Raw genomic sequence first — 17,704 nt, forward strand, 5'->3', positions numbered from 1 at the left:
AACATGAAGTAGATGGAGTAATTTACAGAAATATCTTCTGTATCCACGATAAAAGTTATGCTTAATGTCAGAAGTGGGATTCGAACCCATGCCTCCAGGGGAGACTGCGACCTGAACGCAGCGCCCTAGACCACTCGGCCATCCTGACACGGCACTAGCATCTGGCATGGGCGTAGGAAGTGTGGCGGACGCAGGGGACGTATCCCCCCCCAGATTTTGGAGGGTGGGGGACACGGGGGACGAAGGTGGGGGGGACAAGGGGACAAAATAATTTCCCCTTTTACATCTATTATTCAGAGGGCCATTAGCGCACAAAAGCGCTATTTTTAATAGCCCTGTAGGGACCATCCTCCAATCTGATGGTAACAGAATGAAGGTGAGTCAGGAGGGCCTCTGCCGTTTTGTTTGTCCTGTTCACACCTGTGGGCATTAAGGGTGCTCATAAGAACAAAGGGCAGGAGGAGGAGAAGAGTTTTGGATGATTACTGTCTGCATCACCTGCTGCTGCCTTGAAGAGGAGCACTGCAGGAGGCCTTCAAGAGGAGCTGCAGGACAATGAGGAAGATCTAAAGAGGAAACAGAGTCCCACTCAGCCTGGTGCCTGCAGGCTAGAAAGGAGACTCTGTGAAACACAATATTTGTATTTGCCTAAGATCACACCAGTTGGTGAAACAGTGAAGTCGAAATTGGGCCCAGATTTTACCCTTTCCCACAACAATTTAGGTATTAGAAGGGTATGTTTTTCTAAGATTTATGCTTAATGCTTTTTTATCTAGGTAATGAAGGGCTTGATTATAGCGTGGCTAACAGGGAGAAGCCATATTTCATTTTGGGCTGTTATGCCTAGCGTTATTATTTATGTTGTTGTTGTTGTTATCATTACATACTTAAGCATATTGAAGTATATTGTCTTTTCTTTATCTTTTCTTCACTCTACTCTGAAACAATCTACCCTATGCCACTGCACCCTACACCACTTTTCTCCACTCTGTGCTACTCTACGCCACTGTAATCTATGCTGTACCACTCCACTCTACACCACTCTACTCTGCAGCACTCTACACTACGCCACTGAAATCTATGCTATTCTACTCCAACCATTGTACACTACGCCCCTGTACTCTGCCAGTGCACTGTTCAGCACTTTACTCAAAACCAATGCACTCTATGCCACTGCACTCTATGCCAATCTACTCTGCACCACAGCACTCTATTCCACTGCTTTCAATGCCACTGTACTCTGCGCAACGGCACTCTAGGCGACTGCACTCTATGCCACTCTACAATACACCACTGTACTCTGCGACCCTCTAATCTGCAACATTACACTCTGCCACTGAACTCCACGCCACTCTACTCTGCACCACTGCATTCAATGCCACTGTACTCTGTCCCAATGCACTCTTTTCTGCACCACGGCACTCAAATCTACTCTACTCTACACCACTCCACTGTAGGCACTTCACTCTACTTTGAAATCATCTCCTCTACGCCACTGCAATCTATGCTGTACCACTCCACTCTACACCACTCTCCTCTGCAGCACTCTACACTACGCCACTGAAATCTATGCTATTCTACTCCAACCATTGTACACTACGCCCCTGCACTCTGCCAGTGCACTGTTCAGCACTTTACTCAAAACCACTGCACTCTATGCCAATCTACTCTGCACCGCAGCACTCTATTCCACTGCTTTCAATGCCACTGTACTCTGCGCCTCAGCACTCCAGACGACTGCACTCCATGCCACTTTACAATACACCACTGTACTCTGCGACCCTCTAATCTGCAACATTACAATCGTCCACTAAACTCCACGCCACTCTACTCTGCACCACTACATTCAATGCCACTGTACTCTGTCCCAATGCACTCTTTTCTGCACCCCAGCACTCTAATCTACTCTACTCTACACCACTCCACTGTAGGCACTTCACTCTACTTTGAAATCATCTCCTCTATGCCACTGCAATCTACACAATTCCACTCTTTTCTATGTCAGTCTAATCTACCCTGCACCACTCCAATGTACCCTGCGCCACTCCAATCTGCTCTGCACTGCGCTATGCTACTGCACTCTACTTCACTATGCCCCACTCTGCAACAATCTACTCTTCACCACTATACTGTAGTCTGCAGCAATCTACTCTATGCCACGGCACTCTATGCAACTCTATTCTACTCTGCAACACTGTACTCTAAGCCACTCTTCTCTACTCTGCATTACTCTACATCACTGCACTCTACACCAATGCATTCTATGCCACTCTGCTCTACACCACTGCCCTTAATGACACTCTAATCTGCAACACTGCACTCTGCTACTGAACTATACTCCTCTCTACTCTGCACCACTCAACTATATGCCACTCTACTGCACTCTACACCAATGTACTATATGCCACTACACTCTATGCCACTCTACTCTGCATCACTGCACTCTACACCAATGCATTCTATGCCACTCTGCTCTACACCACTGCCCTTAATGACACTCTGCTCTGCAACACTGCACTCTGCCACTGAACTATACTCCTCTCTACTCTGCACCACTCAACTATATGCCACTCTACTGCACTCTACACCAATGTACTATATGCCACTACACTCTATGCCACTCTACTCTGCATCACTGCACTCTACACCAGTCTACTCTACCCTGCACCACTCCACTCTACCATGCACCACATCACTCTATGACACATCACTCTGAACCACTGCAATCTATGCTGTGCCACTCCACTCTGCTCCCCTCTACTCTTCACCACTCTACGCTACTGCACTGTGAGCTAAACCAGTGCAGTCTTCGTCAATGCACTTTACACCACTTTACTCAAAACCAACGCACTCTATACCACCACACTCTACACCAATCTACTTTGCACCACTGTACTCTATGCCACTTCACTCTAGACCACCCAACTCCACTCTATGACACTTCACTCTGACATTACACTCCATGATACTAGACTCTGGCACTCTATTCCATTAAACTCAACACTTTCTCCACTCTGTAACTCCCTACACAACTCCCTATAAGCCACTCCATTCCACTTTACTCCACTCTATGCCACTTCAATCTACGATACTCTACTCAACGCCACTGCACAACCCTCTATGCCACTCCGATATACAACAATGTACTATGCTCAACAGCACTCTACCCAACTTTCTCTATGCAAGTTCACGTTACTTTACTTCACTCTACTCCAGTTCACTCATATTTATGCCTTTCCACTCTATGACACTCTGCCACTCCGCTCTATGACACTCTATTACACCGTGACACTACTCCACTCTACTACTACTTTATGGCCTTGGCGCTTGATTAGAGATTCAGATCTCCATTGATTGCCTTGTCACTCATATGAGACGTGAGTCAGATTTATCTTGGCCGTTTTAGTTACAAGCACTCTGTAACCCTTTTAACTCAAGCTTAACGGAGGCTTAGGATGATCCTGATACTTGTCTAGGGGATCGAAATATCATCGGCCAAAGTACCTTGACTTGAATTTGTGATATTGTACATAAGTTGGCATAAGCATAGGTACTATGAGCTAATGACTTCTTGATTCACTATTTGAGTCATTCATGTAAAAGTGGGTGTATAAAAGCTTGTAAATCATTATTGTGGATGCTAACCTTGTAGGAAAGTAGCCTCTTTCTAGCTTGGTTACCCCCACATTTGGCCTGTTTGCCAGTGTGTTTGAGTGTGTCTACTGGGATCCTGCTAATCAGGACCCCAACAGTTATGCTCTCTCCCTTAAATTATGGTTGTTGCATACTGGTAACTCAGTATTTCACCCAAGATTGGCATACTGGTACCCCCTTAAAAGTCCCTATTATATGGTACTTGGGTACCCAGAGCATTGAGGTTCCAGGAGATCCCTATGAGCTGCAGCATTTCTTTTGCCACCCATAGGGTGCCCATGCAAAGGCTTCTGCAGGACTGCCATTGCAGCCTGGGTGAAAAGGTGCATGCACCCTTTCACTGCCAGTTACACTGCACCAGGTCACTTATAAGTCACCCCTATAGCAGGCCCTCCAGCCCTGAGGGCAGGGTGCAGAGTACCTGTGTGTGAGGGCACCCCTGCACTAGCAGAGGTGCCCCCACGACCTCCAGGACCATTTCCCCAGACTTCAGGAGTGCGGGGATGCCATTTTACACATGTAACTGAAATAGGTCACTCCCTATTCCCAGCTACATAATGGTAACTCGGAACATAGGTATGTTTGGTATCAAACATGTTGGAATCATACCCCAAGGCTTTTGCAAGCATTAGTTGTATGATTTCATGCACTCTGGGGGCTCCTTAGAGGACCCCCAGTATTGCCATTCCAGCCTTCTGAGGTTTTCCAGGCAGCCCCAGCTGCTGTCACCTCTCAGACAGGTTTCTGCCCTCCTGTTGCTTGAGAAGCTCAAGCCCAGGAAGGTAGAACAAAGGATTTTCTTTGGGGGAGGGGTGATACACCCTCCCCCCTTTGGAAATAGGTTTGGAAGGGGTAGCTTCCTTCCCCAGGCCACTGGAAATGCTTTGAAGGGCACATTTGGTGCCCTCCTTACAAAATCCAGTCTACACCAGTTCAGGTACCCCCAGTCCCTGCTCTGGCACGAAACTGGACAAAGGAAAGGGGAGTGACCACCCCCCTGTCCATCACCACCCCAGGTGTGGTGCTCAGAGCTCCTCCAGAGGGTCCCTGGGTTTTGCCATCTTGGATTCCAAGTTGGCAGCGAACTCTGGGAGCATCTGAGTGGCCAGTGCCAGCAGGTGGTGTCAGAGCCGTCCCCTGATAGGTGCTTACCTGTTTAGCTGACCAATCCCCCTTTCAGGGCTATTTAGGGTCTCTCCTTTGGGAGGATCTTCAAATTCAGATTGCAAGACTCCAGCAGGAATCCTCTGCATCCTTTACTTCACCTTCTCACCGAAGAAACTGCATCTGGACCCTCCAGGTACTCCACAAACTGCAAAAACAAAGCAAAGACGAATTCTGCAACATTGTAACTTCAGCTCCTGCCAGCAACTGCAGCTGTTTCCCGGTCGTGCATCCTCAGAGGACAGCCTGTCTTCAGTCTGCACCAGAAGAATGAACGAATCTCCCTTGGAGTGAAGGAGTCACTCCCCTGCTTCAGCAGGCACCCCTCTGCAATGATGACCATCTGCATGGGTCCCCTCTCCTGACGAGTTGCATGGATCCTGCATCACGGGTGGTAGACTGAAGTGGTCCCCATGGTCCTGACATCCTACTGTCCAACTTTGGTGGAGCTAAGAGCTTGCCATCTCACGCAAGACAGTACCCCGTGCACCACGTGTTTTTCAGTTGCCAAGGCGTGTGGCATCCTTCTATGAAATTCTTTGTGCACAATCTAGCTCCAGCCCCCAGCACTCCTTCCTGAGATGCACAGCTTCCTGAGTGGTTCTCTGGCGGCGTGGGATCCTTTGTTTTTGTGCTGCGTGGGCCTCCTTTTGCAACTCCTTTGTCCCCGTGCTGGGGGACTCCTGTGTGTGCTGGCTGGTATTCTGTGGGCTCTCTGAGTTGCTGAGATCCCTCCTCCTGGGTAGAGTCCACCATGTCCCTCCTGGCCCCGGGCAGTGCCATTTTCCACTAACCATGAGCTTTCCTGTGCCAAGGCTTGTTGGTGGAATCCAGCGATGCAAACTAGACTGCAATCATTCATCCGGTGTGGGATATCATCTGCACCAACCGGCATCCATCTTCTTGGGTGCAGTACTGACTGTTGTTCTTCACCAGTGGTTCTTCTTTTGCACCTTGATTTGGGTTAGCGGGGGCTCCTGTCCTCCCTGGACTCTTCTGTGCTTCTTGGACTTAGTCCCATTCTTCCACAGGTCTTTAGGTCCAGGAATCCACCCTTTGTGTCTTGAAGTATCTTCTGGTTCTTGCATTATCTTCTTTCTCATGTTCTCGTGTGTTCTGGGAAAGTTACTGTGATTTACTCCTGCTTTCCTGGGCTCTGAGGTGGATTCTATTACTTATCTTTGGTGTTTTCTAATACTCCCGGCGCCCCTCTACACACCACACTTGCCTAGGTGGGAAACCGACATTCGCATTCAACTTTCTTAGTACATAGTTTGTGTTTCCCCTAGGCCCATTTCTAACCATTGTGATTTTCACTAATTGCACTGTTTTCTGTTTTTATTGCTATTGCTGCATACTAGTGTATATAATTGGTGTATTACTTACCTCCTAAGGGAGTATAGTCTCTATGGTATTTTTGGTATTTGTGTCACTAAAATAAAGTACCTTTATTTTTGTAACACTGAGTATTTTCTTTCATGTGTGTGAGTACTGTGTGACTACAGTGGTATTGCATGAGCTTTGCATGTCTCCTAGATAAGCCTTGGCTACAGCCACCCCTAGAGAGCCTGGCGTCTAGGCACTGCCTACATTTCACTAATAAGGGATAACTGGATGTGGTATAAGGTGTAAGTACCATAGGTACCTACTACAAACCAGGCCAGCCTCCTCCAAACCACTGTACTATATAGGTTACTTTTTAAAATTTTCTTGTAATTGGCGACATTGGGTCATCCAGATAACTTGTCTAATGCCCGAATACCAGTCTTTCTCGATTTCGCCTGTTGATGTTTTCCCACTACATTTGATCTTTTATATTTTGATTGAATAAATGCATAAAACATTCCATTTGCATACTACTTTAATATCATTGTTTATGGGAGTGGTGTTGCATTTTTTTCCAGGGACCCCTGTTCCTTCAAAGTTAAGTTTACTGTTCCATTCTAGGACACTCTACTTACTCCATGATAATATGTCACACCAGTCGATGACACATCATTCTCCTTTATGCCATTAACTTTGAGCCATGCTGAATAGTAGTCTCGCTAGTGTACAGCATGCCTAAAACACATTGGCAAAGGCAATAGAACTTACATAGGGGAGACCTATTGGCTTTGCCACTGCTTGTTTATAAGGTATGAACTTTAAGGTGACTTGCAATATTCGTATGTACACAGGGGGTATTTTACCCCATATAATACATGGTCACACCACCAACTTTCCCACAAACCACTTAAAACCTTAGAGCATAGGTTCTGTCATTCCAAGCTATTCAAGTAGAGCAGAAGAAAGAAAAGCAACATTCAATTTTTTGCTTTAAACAGCTTTACTAATTATGCTCCTTGACCTGATCTGCCTTTTACCTTGGCTGCTAGCTCTGGCAGAAGACAATGTAATGTCATAATTCGACTGTAATAACCCTACCATAGTCATTTTCTGATGTCTTTTTTTAATAATCAGTGAATGTCTTTTCTTTACACGCTGTGACTTGGTGCATCACAAACAGCCGTTTCTAAAGAAATTAGTGACTGCAGTTTATACAGAGATTAGAGAATCCATGTTTGTATAGCCTGTAACTCCAAGAGCTTCTTCAGTTGAAATGCTTCTACTTATGACTGATGTGGAGCTGAGCTGCCCAAGATCACACACAGGAGTAGAAGTGTTATTAGAACTATGGTTTCCGAGCACAGTTTACAACTATTGTACCTAATGGCTTTTGATATCTCCAGTGCGGTTCCAATTGGCATGAGGCGAAGGGCATGATGGGTGTGGGGCGCAACGGGTATGTTCTTCCTTTTTACCCTCCTACCTTGATTTGCTTGGTGCATGAAGATGCAAGGTTAATCAACATGTTATCTTCACAATTGAGCTAATTACTTTGTGAATATAAATAACAATAAAAGATACTTTCAGACTGTGTAAACATGCCTTCCTTTCTCCCTATTTCACTTCCATTATATATGATTGTGTATATTTATCGGAGCCTGCAGTTCGTAAACAACAAGCGATTTGTATAGGGTTGATTGAAAGTCCCCAAGGCTGTCCCTGTCCCCCTAGAAATGTATTGTCTCCTACGCCCCTGGCGTCTGGCGCGAAGAATTTCACACCGGGCACATGGGCAGCTGTGCACGGGGTGTATGAGGTTTCTTGGTGCATACAGGCCACTTACTTTTTCCAAACAGCTGCCTGGAGCCCGAGTCCAAACATTTCCACCAACCGGGAGTTCTTCTCTTCGGTTTTAGCTCTTTAATTGTCGTCCTTTATATCTCGGGGAACACAAGGAAATGTTCTTCGGCTTTAAGTTTTTTTTTTAACTATTTCTGCCGGAGATGCTGGTGCTGCGTGTTTTCCTGCGGCTGCAGCACAGACTCGGCTGAGACAGACTTCTCTCTCAGTATCTGCAGCTCCGTTCAGAGTTTGTAGTTCACTAACCTCGGCTGTGCAGCCTTCGGGGCGCTATACTCGTGAGGTGCCTGTCAGCTTCATTCCTCCTGCTGAAACGGGGTTCTGTACATTGGAGATAAGTAACATGTTCTTGTTGCTTCATTAAATTATATGAGAAAGTTTAAGAATTTTGCTTCAAACTTTTGCATCGTTACTATTTTCAATAAAGAATATTCAAAACAAGTGCAAAATTTGAAAATAGAATCGTCAAAGTCAAGCAGAGACGTAAACATCCAAACTTCACTACTGACTTCTCAGCGCTGTGTAGTCTTTTAGAGGCTGAAAACAGCACATCATTCACTCGGTTTCTCTAGGGCAGTTCTTAACGCAGTTGCCTCACACACGAAAGGTCACCGGGTGGAAATACTTCTTTTTAAAGTAAAATGGAAAGACAACGCAAAAAAACTGCGGAGATTAATGCATTAACATCTAATAAAGACAGCAGAACACAACTACATTTATTTGTGAAGCCGCTGATCACAAGTAGACAGTGTTTAAGTAAAAGCTTCAATGTCTAATTTAATGTTTAAACTTTAAAAGTATATGGTTTATACAAACCGTCTGTCAGGCGTCCATTGGGTGCCTGACACACATGTGGCTACATTCCACTGTTAAACCAGAGCTCTCAGGTTTTAAAAGTCCTTTGGAGTGAGAACTAATTAGCATATGTGATGTCATGTGAGGTGATAGCAAACAAACTTTCACACATAAAACAGCACAGAATGTGACACTGAAATGATAACTAAATATAAATGTGAAATAAATAAAAGAATGCAAAAAAAATTCTTAGATTGCTGGCTTACATTTGCAATGAATTGACAATATCTGGCAGTTAAAGTAAATTGTTGATTATATATTAACCTCATATAGCAATGAAGCAGTGGTCTGTGAAAAGAAGGTCCTCCCATTAACTGAAGGGCCTGTTAAAGGGATACCCTACGGTTGAAGGGCATCCCCGCCTCTACAGCGCCCAGAAGCGGTTTAACAAATGGCAAAGCTCTAAACCGAGGCACATTTAGAGGTCAGATGTTAGCTCTTCTCAGAGGGCCCGGATTGGATAAAACAGTTCTCCCACAGTCTGTGCCGCAGGATTCGTTCTGCGGTTTATCGCTCTGTTCTCTTCCCTTTGCCTCATAGTCTCAGACTCATTAACGCCCCCAGCGGCCATGTTGCGCGCACAGTAAACTCCTTCCATGCCGATCTAGTGCTGTGAAGCCAAATGCAAAGTGCCGGTGCTATTTAATGTAAATAGCTGTCCCTAGCTGAAGGGAGAATATGTATTTATTAATGTAAAAAATAGAGGCATCTGACTACAAGGTCCCTATAAATGGGAGCGATGTCTGGTATAAGCCCCCCCGGGATGAGTGTGTATGATAACGCGGTGACCCGGAAGATTGTTGGACTCGTGTTTCTTTAGAAGCAGGTTTATGAGGTTTCACATCCTTCCCCTGGGAAAGGGTGCAGGGGGGACTGTGCTGACGAGACACTGAGTTGTGTTAACTCCCCTCTGCCCCCATCTGATAAAGAAGAATCAGTCGGTTCGTGTCAGTGACGCTGTGAGGCTGGAAGTTGAGAGTCAACTGGGGTCAGTTTGAACTTCTGTCTGCACTCACTGAAAGTGAGGTAAAAAGGCAGGTGCAGTAAAGGGGACACCATGTACCACTGAACCCACATCTGTGCTATTAAAAAGACTTCCGGTTGTCATAGACATGTGGTTCCATGGTGTAATGGTTAGCACTCTGGACTCTGAATCCAGCGATCCGAGTTCAAATCTCGGTGGGACCTGTTCTTTTAAGCACCGGATGATCACAGCCTCCTGCTTTACTCACAGAGGGGAGTCCGTGAGAGGGGGCTGGTTGTGTCATTTATTTATTTCAGTAAAACCCTGCCAGTTCGTGCTTTTTATCTTTATTCAGCGGATGTCTCTTTAGCCTGACCCACGGCTTGTTCTCGGCATTATTGCAATAAACACGGATTTGTTAAGAAGCGCTGTCCTGATTTTTTAACCACTACCTAAAGTGTCCGCACATATATTTGGAAACGACTTCGACAACAGGACTGCTCTAAATTTCATAGAGTTGTGTCTTCTGACCTGTGATGTTACTTCCGGTTGTTGGCACCTCAGTGTAAACTGTTGTATTTATGTGGCACAGAAAACACGGAACTGATCTTAGCGCTTGATTCTGCTTCTTTGAACAGAGCTATAATACACAACACAACAAGAAAACACTCCACGTAACACGAACAAAGCACAACAGCAGAATAACAGAACAATACACCACAGCATCATACCAACACAAGCACACAACAAAAACACGGTAAGACAACTATGCAGCACAGTGATGCAGCACAACTACACTGAAAGGCCAAGAGCAAACACAACACAACATGAGACGCAACACACTGACGCAGCAATTACGCAATGGGTACATTGTTGTGAGGTTGCGTTTTCAGTTTTGCGTTAAATTATTTCATAGTTCAGGACACAGTATGACTCCGCCTATGGGGACACAACTGGAGGTCTGAGAGGAGTAAGAGGAGAGACCCCAAGACACAGCAGGGGGCAGTGCAGTGGGGGGCAGGTGGGGCAGTGAGAGGAAGGAAGTGGGGCAGTGAGAGGCAGGTGGGGCAGTGAGAGGGGTGAGGTGGGACAGTGAGAGGGGGTCAGGTGGGGCAGTGAGAGGAGGTGGGGCAGTGAGAGGGGTCAGGTGGGGCACTCAGAGGGGTGAGGAGGTGAGAGGGAGGAGGGATCCAGGGCTAGTGGAAAGGGGTGGCAGAGACCGGTGACTGCCCTGCCAGTGAGGGGTGTTCCAGAAGACGCAGTGGGGGGCAGGTGGGGCAGCGAGAGGGGTGAGGAGATTAGAGGGAGGAGGGAAGCAGAGCTAGTGGGGAGGAGGAGTAGAGTGAAGTTACTACTCTGCCATGGGTCTGTCACAAGATGAAGCTGGGGCAGAGCGCAGGGGGGGGGGGCAGTGAGAGAGCCCTGACTCTTAGGGAAGGTTATCTTAAAGGAAGAAACTTACAGTGTCTGTGGGAGGAAGCTAAGAGTGTGCACACTGAGGAAATCACAGGTATGGACTGTCCTCACACCAGAGCAGGTATTGTAGAAGTATCTGACTGCTATTTCTTCAGGAGCCCGGATAGCTCAGTCGGTAGAGCATCAGACTTTTAATCTGAGGGTCCAGGGTTCAAGTCCCTGTTCGGGCGTTCAGTTTTACTATTTTAACCAAGTTCTACAATTCCTGTTAACTTAAACACAATAAATGACGCTCATTTTCCCAGTCCAGTCCAACATACCCTCCGCCTCCTGGGGGTTGAGTCCGCTTCCCCCCACCCCCGCTGCCTGTTAGCTCCATAGACACAGTAGCGCCACCTGCTGCCCTGTAGGGAGAACAATATTATTCCTCACTGAGGCTCTAGCGCCAAGAAGCGCAGACGCCCAAGAACAGTGGCCGCTTTTCAGCGAAAAGAGAATATTTATTTACGTAAAAGTTGCACATAGTAAAGTACAGGTCCTTACTAAGTGTTCCAAAGTCACAATGACAAGTTCCATCTCTATTTAATTAAAAAGTAGCGACGTAGAAATAATCGATGAATTGGAATCAGTTTTACAATTTTTCACTTCCCTTCCGCCGGGAAAAAGGCGAAATAAGTAACAGCGCCGAAGTGACGCTGAATTGCGTTTCTAAAAGTACCATTTTCACCGCTGCTCTTATAAAGCAGGAACCACTTGCTCAGTAAAGGCAAATCTGGGGTTTCTGTGTCCATAAGAAGACTCTCTCTCCATGTGTGCACCCCTAAAGATGACCACAAAACACATCTGTGGGAAATGTGACATGGTATGTTATCATGATTTTTATAGCGCCTGCTCACATGTGAGGGTATCCTGGCGCTTTGCGGGTGTGTGGCGCTTGCCTCGAGGGGTCTTGCTCTAAGAGACAGGCCTTCAGCTTCTTGTGGAGCTCACAAAGCACTGAGGAGGATCTAATGTGGTGAGGGGGTCATTCCATCTTTAGGGAGATGTGTGAGAAGGCACAGCCTCCTGCTTTGGTTTTTCATACACATTGTACATGTGCTAGTGAGAGTTCGGCTGAGCGGTGGTGCCTATAGGGTTGGTGGAATTGTACGCAGCTGTTCAGGTGGGCAGGACCCGTGTAGTGCTTTGTTTGTGTGGGAGAAGATATTGAACTGTACGCAGTTGTTCAGGTAGGCAGGACCTGTGTAGTGCTTTGTTTGTGTGGGAGAAGAGATTGGACTGTGCGTCAAGATGTTTATAGAGCCAATTAAGATCCCTCAAATGTGGTGGGAAGTCCACTTGCCACAGATGGTGGAGGACCAGTTTCTGGACAGTTGTTGGACCTGGCTTTTTGACAGGGACATCCCCAAACTTTTTGCCTCCTTCCTCCTATTTTTTCTGACCTGTTGTTGTTGGCTTTTGACCTCTGAGCACTTTACCACTGCTAACCAGTGCTAAAGTGCATATGCTCTCTGTGTAAATTGTACTATTGATTGGTTTATCCATGATTGACTATTTAATTTACCTGTAAGTCCCTATTAGAGTGCACTACATGTGCCTAGGGCATGTAGATTAAATGCTACTAGTGGGCCTGCAGCACTGGTTGTGCCACCCACCTCAGTAGCCCCTTAACCTTGTCTCAGGCCTGCCATTGCCAGGCCTGTGTGTGCAGTTTCACTGCCACTTCGACTTGGCATTTAAAAGTACTTGCCAAGCCTAGAACTCCCCTTTTTCTACATATAAGTCATCCCTAATGTGTGCCCTAGGTAACCCCTAGAGCAGGGTGCTGTGTAGGTAAAAGGCAGGACATATACCTGTGTAGTTATATGTCCTGGTAGTGTAAAACTCCTAAATTCGTTTTTACACTACTGTGAGGCCTGCTCCCCTCATAGGCTAACATTGGGGCTGCCCTCATACACTGTTGAAGTGGCAGCTGCTGATCTGAAAGGAGCAGGAAGGTCATATTTGGTATGGCCAGAATGGTAATATAAAATCCTGCTGACTGGTGAAGTCGGATTTAATATTACTATTCTAGAAATGCCACTTTTAGAAAGTGAGCATTTCTTTGCACTAAAAACTTGTTGTGCCCTTCAATCCACGTCTGGCTAGGTTTAGTTGACAGCTCCTTGTGCATTCACTCAGACACACCCCAAACACAGGGTACTCAGCCTCACTTGCATACATCTGCATTTTGAATGGGTCTTCCTGGGCTGGGAGGGTGGAGGGCCTGCCCTCACACAAAGGACTGCCACACCCCCTACTGGGACTCTGGCAGACAGGATTGAACTGAAAGGGAACTTGGTGCATTTCTTAGAGACTCTTTGAAGTCACCCCCACTTCAAAGGCACAACTTAGTATAAAACAGGGCCTCTGCCCTACCTCATCAGACACTTGCTGGAGAAGAAACCTGAACCAGAAACTACATCCTGCCAAGAAGAACTGCCTGGCTGCTCAAAGGACTCACCTGTCTGCTTTCTCCAAAGGACTGCTGTCTTGCTGTTGCCCTGCTGCCTTGCTGAACTCTTGTCTGGCTGTGAAAGTGCTCTCCAAGGGCTTGGATAGAGCTTGCCTCCTGTTCCTTGAAGTCTCAGGACCAAAAAGACTTCTTCCTTTCACGTGGACGCTCCGTGCGCCGAAAATTTCGACGCACAGCTTGTTTCGCGGCGAGAAAAACGCCGCACACCGACGCTGATCAACGCGACGCCCTCGGGACGATCGAGACTTCGACGCACAACCTCGCAAGGACAAAGCCGCCCGACTTCCAAGGAGAAATCGACGCGACGCCTACCGTGAGTGCGAAACTTTGACGCACGGCCTCGCAAGGACAACGCCGCCCGACTTCCAAGGAGAAATCGACGCGACGCCTGCCGTGAGACCAAAATTTCGACGCACGGCCTCGCAAGGACAACGCCGCCCGACTTCCAAGGAGAAATAGACGCGACGCCTACCGTACGATCGAAACTTCGACGCGCAGCCCCGCAGAACGACGCGCAGCCGGAAAATAAGCAGGAGAATCCACGCACAGACCCGGGACATCTGGTAATCCCCGCGATCCACAAAAAGAGACTGTCTGCGCGCCGGAAAACGACGCCCGACTTCCCCGCGTGGAAAAGAACGACGCAAGTCTGTGTGTGCTGAGGAGAAATCGACGCACACACCCCTTTTTCCACGCATCTCTTCTCCTGTGGCCCTCTGAGGAGATTTCCCACCAGAAACCAGGTACTCTGTGCTTGAAAGACCCTTCATTGCTTTTTAAAAGACTTAAAGACACTTAATATCACTTTTCAGTGATATCTTTACAAATTCGTATTGCAACTTTGATCGTTTTGACCTACAAGTACCCAGATAAATATTCTATATTTTTCTAAACACTGTGTGGTGTATTTTTGTGGTGTTATGCTATGGTGTTGTATGATTTATTGCACAAATGCTTTACACATTGCCTTCTAAGTTAAGCCTGACTGCTCGTGCCAAGCTACCGGAGGGTGAGCACAGGCTGATTTTGGATTGTGTGTGACTTACCCTGACTAGAGTGAGGGTTCTTGCTTGGACAGAGGGCAACCTAACTGCCAACCAAAAACCCCATTTCTAACATTGGTGATCAGCGGTGAGGATAGGACTTGTGTTTGTGCAGTGACATACAGTAGCTAAGTATTTCACTACCTACCCACAGTTGAAGGTCAACTTGATTTTTTATCTCTTTTTTGACTTTTGGTCTCTGATGTCCTCCTGGATATACTATTGATATTTTGGACTTTGGATTTTGGTTTTTGCTGGTAAGATCCTATCAGAATGGGATCGCTTACCTACTTATTCTTTTTGCCTACTGACCACCTCACTAAGGCTGACCTAAGGAAGCTTTGCAGAGAATGTGGCCTTCCTGTAGCAAAGAGATCTACTAAAGCAGAGATGCTACATGCCTACATAGTCTGGGAGGAAGACAGATGGGCAGAGATAGAGGCAGCAAGAAACCAAATGACTAAGTACCCCTCAGAGGAGGAGGAGGACGACTCAGATGAGGAAAGAGACCCAGTGAAAAAAGAATGGCTCATGGCTCAAGCACGGTGGATGGAAGAGCTAGATGAGTTTATTGAAAGGGCTGAGGCAGCAAGTCTTTTAGCCCTGGAAGAAGAAAAGATTGCAGCTCAAGAGCTGAGCGGTAAAGAGCTGAAACTGGAGGCCGGAAGGGCTGAGTCCAGTTCAGATGGTGGCAGCAAAAATCTTGCATCTAGTACTGCTGAAAAAGGGCACAAGCCCAGAGATGTGGTGCCCAACTTGAAGAAGGGAGTTGACACACCCCAGGCAGTCCAAGGGTATGAGGTAGTTCCCGTTATGCACAGGGTCCCTGAGAAGAATTGGGGAACTGGCACAGGGAGTCATATTCCTACTGGGGGGAGGGACACTTTACTGACTCTAGCAGAGAGTGACAGAGAAAAGGGTTCCCCCCTGGTGGACGTCCTGGATATAGAGTGTAGAGACATCCCAGAAGAGTTTGGGTTGAGTGTCAGGGACAGACAGAAACTGTCTCACCAGTCTCAAGAGGGTGATGTAGAGTGCTTTTCCAAGGCTGAGTTACTAGGTGGTTGGGTGAAGGGTACTGTGGTTAATACATGTGAAGGGCAGAGTGATGTAATTGCTGGAGAGCATATGTCTGGTCCTTATTTTCCAGAGCTACGCCAACACCAGGTGGAGTGTGAGTTCTCTGACCCCAGGGAACTTACAGTGGAGGCAGACTTTTGGGTGAGTACCAGAGAGTCTGAAGAGGCATTTGGGGGTGCTCCTGAAGGGAGTGGTCTAGGTGGTTCCCGACCAAGTGAGGTGGGAGAGGATTGTAGTGTCCCAGGTAGGTCTCAGAGCCTAACCTGTACCGTAGGGCCACCTTTTGAGGGAAGCCCCGCAGTGTCAGAAGAACTTGGGGGGATGACTGTAGACAGCATCCCAACAGTTCTGGTGTCTGGCAGTACCACTCCTAGTGAGGGGGTGCAGAAGTCCAGACATAGGGTTGAGAGGGGGTGGCAGACCCCAGTGGAGGATCTTGAAAGTCAGGGGTCAGCTCTGAGAGCAGAGCCCCCCAGGAATGACCCAGGTGAGACCGTTTCTGGTTTGGGGGAAACCCAGACTCTGCCGGATGGGCAGAGGTCGGGAGACCTGCGCCAACCAGACTCTTGTGTGGCCCTTGGGGACGGCGTGTCCCTTGTGGGGGGTGAGAGTGCCCCCCAGGAAGTCCTGGCATGCCAGGCAAAGATTCAACCTCAGGGTGGTGACTCTGGGTTGGATAACCGGGTTCAGAGGTTAAACTTTGACCTGGTGGGGGGTAGATGTGCCCCCCAAAAAGTCCTGGAATGCCAGGCAATGGCTCAACCTCAGGGTGGTGACTCTGGGTTGGCTTACCAGGTGAAGAGGTCAAACTCTGACCTGGTGGGGGGTAGGTGTGCCCCCCAGAAAGTCCTGGCGTGCCAGGCAGTTGTCCAACCTCAGGGTGTCGACTCTGGGTTGGATGGCCAGGTTCAGAGGTTAAACCCTGACCTGGTGGGAGGTAGGTGTGCCTCCCAGAAAGTCCTGGGGTGCCAGGCAATTGCCCAACCTCAGGGTGGTGACTCTGGGTTGGCTAACCCGGTTCAGAGGTCAAACTCTGACCTGGTGGGGGGTAGGTGTGCCCCCCAGAAAGTCCTGGTATACCAGGCAATGGTTCAACCTCAGGGTGGTGACCCTGGGTTGGAGAACCAGGCTCAGAGGTTAAACTCTGACCTGGTGGGAGGTAGGTGTGCCTCCCTGAAAGTCCTGGCCTGCCAGGCAATGGTTCAACCTCAGGGTGGTGACTCTGGGTTGGATATCCAGGTTCAGAGGTTAACCTCTGACCTGGTGGGGGGTAGGTGTGCCCCCCAGAAAGCCCTGGTGTACCAGGCAGTTGTCCAACCTCAGGATGGTGACCCTAGGTTGGAGAACCAGGTTCAGAGGTTAAACTCTGACCTGGTGGAGGGTCAGTGTGCCCTCCAGGAAGTCCTGGCGTGCCAGGCGATTGTTCTACTTCAGGGTGGTAACTCTGAGTTGAATGTCCCAGTTCAGAGGTTAAACTCTGACCTGGTGGAGGGTCAGTGTGCCCTCCAGAAAGGCCTGGCGTGCCAGGCAATTGTTCAACCTCAGAGTGCTGACTCTGGGTTGGATACCCAGGTTCAGAGGTTAAACTCTGACCTGGTGGGAGGTAGGTGTGCCTCCCAAGAAGCCCTGCTGTGCCAGGCAATTGTCCAACCTCAGGGTGTTGACTCTGGGTTGGATGACCAGGTTCAGAGGTTAAACTCTGACCTGGAGGGGGGTAGGTGTGCCCCCCAGAAAGTCCTGGCGTGCCAGGCAATTGCCCAACCTCAGGGTGGTGACCCTGGGTTGGGGAACCAGGCTCAGAGGTTAAACTCTGACCTGGTGGGAGGT

General features: G+C 47.9%; 2 non-coding genes across 2 annotated transcripts; both read left to right on the forward strand.

Annotated features, from left to right (window-relative positions):
* The first annotated feature begins 9,975 nt into the window (after nt 1–9,975).
* TRNAQ-CUG (transfer RNA glutamine (anticodon CUG)) lies at nt 9,976–10,047 on the forward strand. The gene has a single exon. It is a non-coding gene; the product is annotated as a tRNA-Gln (tRNA).
* A 1,349-nt stretch (nt 10,048–11,396) lies between these two features.
* TRNAK-UUU (transfer RNA lysine (anticodon UUU)) lies at nt 11,397–11,469 on the forward strand. The gene has a single exon. It is a non-coding gene; the product is annotated as a tRNA-Lys (tRNA).
* The last annotated feature ends 6,235 nt before the right edge of the window (nt 11,470–17,704 follow it).

Source organism: Pleurodeles waltl, unplaced genomic scaffold, assembly GCF_031143425.1.
Source record: "Pleurodeles waltl isolate 20211129_DDA unplaced genomic scaffold, aPleWal1.hap1.20221129 scaffold_39, whole genome shotgun sequence".
NCBI classification, from domain to species: Eukaryota; Metazoa; Chordata; class Amphibia; order Caudata; family Salamandridae; genus Pleurodeles; species Pleurodeles waltl.